Source organism: Nematolebias whitei, chromosome 21, assembly GCF_014905685.2.
Source record: "Nematolebias whitei isolate Nwh7 chromosome 21, NemWhi1, whole genome shotgun sequence".
In the NCBI taxonomy this organism is placed as follows: domain Eukaryota; kingdom Metazoa; phylum Chordata; class Actinopteri; order Cyprinodontiformes; family Rivulidae; genus Nematolebias; species Nematolebias whitei.
The window spans coordinates 8,581,859-8,588,417 of NC_056518.1; the positions used below are offsets into that span (position 1 = coordinate 8,581,859).

General features: G+C 39.2%; 1 pseudogene; it reads left to right on the top strand.

The window, feature by feature from the left end:
* The first annotated feature begins 5,339 nt into the window (after positions 1-5,339).
* LOC119427660 lies at positions 5,340-6,331 on the top strand (annotated as a pseudogene).
* The last annotated feature ends 228 nt before the right edge of the window (positions 6,332-6,559 follow it).

Sequence of the window (6,559 nt, forward strand, 5' to 3'; positions counted from 1 at the left end):
TATGTATATATGTATATATATGTATATATGTATATATGTATATATATGTATATATGTATATATGTATATATATATATATATATATGTATATATGTGTGTATATGTATATATATATATATATATGTGTGTATATATATATGTATATATGTATATATATGTATATATGTATATGTATGTATACATGTATATGTATGTATATATGTATATATATGTATACATGTTTATATGTTAGTTCCTACTTCGTGGTTTTTCACTTATCGCGGGGCTTCAGGGTACAAATCCCCTGCGATAAACTAGGGACTACTGTATTGGTAGATTTCACAGGAACAAAAGAAACATTAGCTCTTGCCTGAGCTTCAAACTCAGATTCAATTTCTAACAGACATGGAGAACTCCAAGAACTGAAATTGTGTTTGACAAACCCAAGTTGCAACATAACCACTGTTCATTAGAGCTCTTTTGATTGGATTCACCTTTTTTCACCATTTTTTTTTATTTATCCTTTTTTTTTTTAATGGTTTATTTCATTATTATCCAGGTAGTCTCATTGAATCACGAGGACTCGTTTTCAAAAGAGACCTGTTTGGGAGCACATGGTGATGTTTTAAAGGCCTTGCTCAAGGGCCTACAGTGGGTCAAATGAAGGTGGAGGCAGGTATGGGTGCTTCACTTTTTCCACACAGTTTGTTGTCGGTCCAGGGTGTCAAACTGGCAACCTTTCGATCACAAGCCCACCTTCTCTAACCTCTGTGCCACCACTCCCCAATAGGGATGTTGTTTAATGGGTTTAGCACCAGCAACACCACTGTCACGTTCAAGCACTGTGGTGCAAGTCAGCACGTCATTAAACAATGAAAACTTATTTTCAGTGATGGCACATCCTTTGGTTCACTTTCTGTTAAATGTTTCAGATGGTTAGGCAACAAGTTCAACATTTCAGTGTTTGACAAATGCAGTTTCTAGTTGAAGATGGAATGCCGTGTCAGACCATCTCCACTGGAATCAGATTTAAAGTCTCAATTAGTGCCAAGCTGCTGCTGGGTTGTTCTACAGAACGGTCTGTGGTGGCAGCTTGAGTTGTGTCACGAGAATAGTAATTTTTAACATATTTATGTGGCGCATTGTGAACTTTCTTCTCCATTCAGGAGTAGTGATCAGTTTCACTCAACTGCTCACGAACTTCATAAGGACCTAAAAATTTGACAGCAAGGGCAGATCCAGGTATAGGTGTCAAAGCCACAAGCTTATCACTAACATGAAAGTAACAGCTGATCATGCTTTATGAACTTCTAAAAAGCATTGAGGGAGCATGTGAGTGATGTAACCGCTCACAATATCTGGAAACATCTGAGATTTTGTGAGCAGTTTTGTGTTCCTTAAAGTCATTTAGCTGTGATGGCCATCTTCAGAGTCAGAGTCAGAGTTTTTTTATTGTCATTCGCACCTCATGTGGTACATGTGGTGGAGCGAAATTATGTACACAGGGTCCCAGTTACATCCAACAATAAAATGTAAAAGAAAAACAGTAATAACATCTAAGATATGAACCAAGAAAAACATCAACTAAATACACACCAAGCACTCATAACATAAAACATTACGTTATCTGGAATAAATTCCCAAACTTGTGAAAAAAAAAACATTGTGTTTCAATACACTTTAAGTTTAGAAAACCTAATGGAGTTATATTTTGGTGTATGTAGGTGACTTTCAGTGTTTTGTAATTTGATACTGTGGCGTGAAAATTTACATGGAGGTAAGCACATTCTCATCACAGGTTAAAAATGTGAGTATATTTGCGCACACTTTCACACAACTTTTATTTTGATACATCCCAACATGTGTGTGACACCTGGTGCATGCAACCTTTTTTTGTGCACCATTGATACATTCAGCCCCTGGTGCTTATCTGCAACAAATACTGTAGACCCTGGGCAAGTCGCAAGTCTATCACAGGCCCACACGTGGAGCTTTTCCACTGTATTAACTCTTATTGGTTCTATGCCAGATTGTACCAATTAAGGGCCTGCCCAGTGCCATAACCCACCTTCACTCTGCCCAGTTTATGGGATCACCTTGTTTGTGGTTCCAAACAAACTGCTCTGACGTGACGATTTTGATGCAAGCAGCTGTTGCTTGGCCAGCGGAGTTATGTCACTGGATGATCCGCCCAGCAAAACTACAAACCACATCGGAACCTCCATTTTCTCTCTGATCATGTTGATGGATGATGCCACAAGAAATTTGCATATTCACAGAGAGATGTCAGAGATGATGGCACAGCATGGCTACACCCTGACGCAATACTGAGATAAGCTAAAGAAACTGAAGTCTAATTATAAGGCATTTGAGGACCACAACAGGTAATGCCCTGAACACAACGACCTGTTACAATACTGATCACTTTGCATTGACGGGGTGGCTGTGGCTGAGTGATTTGAGCAGTCGTCCTCCAATGCAAGAGTTGGGAGTTCGAATCCACCAGCAGTCACATGTCGAAGTGTCCCTGGACAAGACACTGAACCCCTCATAGCCTCTGATGTGTGTCCCATCAGTGTATGAATGTGATCTCAAAGCAGACTAGTTTCTTTAGAATGATTTGTTCAATTAGCCTTGTAGAGATCTAGTAGAGTGCTGTATGAATGGGTAAAGGTGCAGATTGAGGCACAGATTGTATTGTAAGTTTCTTTAAGTATCTTGAAACAAGATAGAAAGGCGCTATATAAGTACAGTCCATTTACCATTTACCATTTACCATTGACGATCCCACCCACAGATCAGAGAAACAAGTCACAGTGGCAAAACCCTTCCACCTGAGAAGAACCGATATGACGAACCAAGTGAAGTTGCACATATTAATGGCAAAGCAGCTATGGAGACAAAAAACTATCACACTCTCACTCACATTATTTTCTAATGTGACTCAATGCTGTTTCACTTGTTAAAGATCTACAAAGTATTTAATAACAACTTAAACCAGACAGTTATATTCATCTTTCTTGAGCACCTTAATTATATTTTCATAGTTCAAAGCCTCATTACATAAATCAAAGTCAAGAAAAAACAAAATTGCTGAAATTCTAAATCTTACCCTCTTCTGATGGATTAAATAAAAGACATATAAAAAATGATACGTAATTTAAAATTGGGCAGTTACTGTATCAAATCCAATATTTGGAGTGGAGTTTATATGTTCTCTCTGTGTATGTGCACCCGCTTCGAATGTTATCAGCCATTAAATGGTCTTTATTAGTTGCTATCATCTCCATATGTAGCGGTCAGGCTGCCCCTCCTGTACCTCCTAGTGGGTTTAAAGGTACATTGTTAGCGATGATAATAGGCTCCGTTTTTACCTTTGTTAGCGCTCATAATAGCTTCACATGGTTAGTTTTAAAGTAAAAGTTCTGGTGGTTAGGTTTAGGGTCTTGGTTAGGTTTAGGCACAAGGGTAAGGGGGTTAAATTTAGGTTTGGTCCTCTGGGTCAGGTGTAAGGTTAGGTTTAGGAAAAGGATTACATAAGCTGAAAAAAAAAAAGACACTTCCTGGTTTACCCCTGTGCGACGCTGCCTATTATCAGCAATAATAATGTACCTTTAAACCTACTAGGAGGTAGGTGGGACAGTCTCACCGCTATATATGGGGATGATAACATCTAATAATGGCCATTTAATAATAATAATAATAATAATAATGTCATCACAATGTCAGCACTGTATGTTTCCATACAATGGCGAAATTAGTCTCTGCATTTAACCCATCCACCACCAGGTGGTGCAGTAATGACTGATAACATCCAAAGCCGCTTATATGCGTTGGTTTTACTTCTTGCAAGGGGTGCAGCATTGAAAACAGGCATAAAAGATGGTACATGTCGCTCCATTCCAAGGTCTGCTCGTGGACAAAGAGTTAGCAAAAGCTTAAATAATAAATTCACATAACTTCCCCATCAGGTTTTCTCCAGGTACTCACACCCGCAGACCAGAAAAGTACGTTAGGCTAACTGGTAACTCTAAATTGTCACTAGGTCTCCATGTGTCCCTGTGATGGACTTGCAACCTGTTCAGGATGTACCCTGCCTCTTGCACAGGGACTGCTGGACATAGGCACCAGCAACCCCTGCCACCTGGAAAGGAAAAGCAGGTAATGGGTGTCTTGAAAGCATTTTTTCTTCTACACCTGTCATTTGCATGCTTGTGCAGGTTGTTGTATAGTAATTAGTTTTTAACTCAAACGTCATGTGACCTGAAGGGAAACTGACTCACGCTTGTGCCTCTCTCATTTTGAGTGCATTTTAATCTGTTTCATACCACTGCAGTTAACATCCTACAACCTATTTGCTTAAAAAAATTTAGACCAAATTCTTGAAGCATGCCGTTTTTCATTCTCATTTTCATCCTTAAGGTTTTCCATTCCTGTTCTAATTTGATCCTATTCAGGGTCAGCCTAAGCAAAACTGTTCCTTGATCCTTGGCCCTACTGAAAGAGTTCCAGCACCACTGATCCATTGAGTTAAACACGCTGTTTATGTGTCAGTTTATGTCTCATGATCCTTCCCTTTCAGGAAATAGATAGTTATCTTGCTCCTTCCCAACATTTGACAGATATGTCCCTTGTGGTTTTTAAATCTCAAGATAAAATTGCCTCCCCAGGATTTTAGGAGTATTTTCTTGTTGCTTATTCAAAACAGTACAAACACAGCATCGCACGTAATTAAAAGTGTGAGAGTTATTTTCATGTGTTTGCACTGGAATTCAGTTTCATCGCCTCCAACGCGCCTTTTATTTGGTTATCGTTAATTCTTATTCCACATCAGGGACTAAAGATGTTTATAAAATGAATAGTGTTCTGGTTGTCTTGGTAGAACAGCATTAACATATTTGACTGAAATATAAAAAAACAACTCTAGCAGACTGCTTTTGTTTGTTTTGTCTCAGGAGGGTTAGGCCATTTTTTTAAATCAAGGAAACATGACTAAATTAACAGTAGTTTCCTGCCTCACAGCATCAGAATAACAATGATAGCCTAGAAATTTATGAAAATTTAGGCTATTCCTGGAAAGTAAACTGTACAATTTGTGCAAACTTACTATGAGTTGCTAATCTTAAATAATGGTTATTTACTTTAAAGAAAAGCAACATTGCAAAAACTAATGTATCTAACATCATATCTAATGTATACAATCTAACAGTAACGTCTTCTTGCTTTTCAAATAGATCTACCTGTTGTTATTTTATCCTGCATGTCTATCTAGCTCTCTTATTTGCATTGCAAAGCATGTCTAATTTTTTCTGAAACACATTTCCCATTCACAGTTGCATTCAAAGCTTCACTGTGTTAGGATGAACCCCACGCTCCTCAACCGAACATGTGTAGCTACGTCTTTGGTGGAACAACATATGTATCCAGATGTGTACTCCTTGTTCTTTATTGTGAGTTTTCCAGCTAACTGCTTGTCTCTGTATGTAGCCTGGAGGCTGATGCTGAAAGGGAGCAGCATGGCAGTCTATCTCATCAGCTTTCCTTTTCAGACCTGCTCTACTCAGTCACCCTGACTGTTTGGATTGAACTGGCACTGCACAGGTCTTTGGCTAATGGTCTTTGCAGCACTTTGTATTTGACTATGCACAACAGCTTCTACATTGGCTCAGGTCTCCTTTGCTGCATCTCTGTTGATCACTATCTGGCTGTGGTCAACCCTCTCCACTTTCAGTGGGTCAGAGAGGTGAACACAACTCTGGTTGTGAACATCGCTGTTAGGATTCTGGAGATATTTGTCCACATTCTGTTACTCCACCACATGGGGGCACTGGAATCTTTCTCATACCTGTGTTATCAGCAGATACCCATGCCACACAAGGATGCCAATGTGGCCATTATTTGAGTTGTCTTGAGTTTCCTCTTGCCTGTCATCATTATGACTTTCTGCTATCAGCAAATCATGTAGTCTCTCAAGCAGAGCACCTCCATTTTGGCAGAGGAGTGCAGGAAAGTAGGACTTTTGTTGTTGTTCCTCGTTTTAGCTTACATCGTGTCCTTTGTGCCCTACCAGACTGTTATGTTCCTCAGGGCTGTGATGGCGCCAGGGACCTGCAGCTGGGCCATCAGGCTCAGAGATCCATATCTTGTCACATTTGCCACCACAAATCTGAACTGCACACTGGATCCCATCATTTATTGTTTAATCAATGAGAGTGCCAAGAAAGAGATAAGGAAAGATATGGAAAATGGGAGGAACAGTTTCATCATGAGGAAATTGTCAAAAGAATCTTCAGGAATTAAAGCAGTGTCTGGACTCATGGTTTCTTTTATTAACCATCAATTGAAAATCTGAGATGCTGAGTCCTCTGTAGCACCTACCAGATGTGGAGTACCTCAAGGATCTATACTTGTCCCCTTCTGTTTTCTCTTTATTTACTCCTTCTGGGATATATTCTCTGGAAATATGGTGTTACATTTCATTTTTATGCTGATAACCACCAAATTTATGTTCCATTAAACAAGAAAAACAGTACGCCATGAAATAACTCCTGGAATGTACTTTGTATGACATGTCAGATCA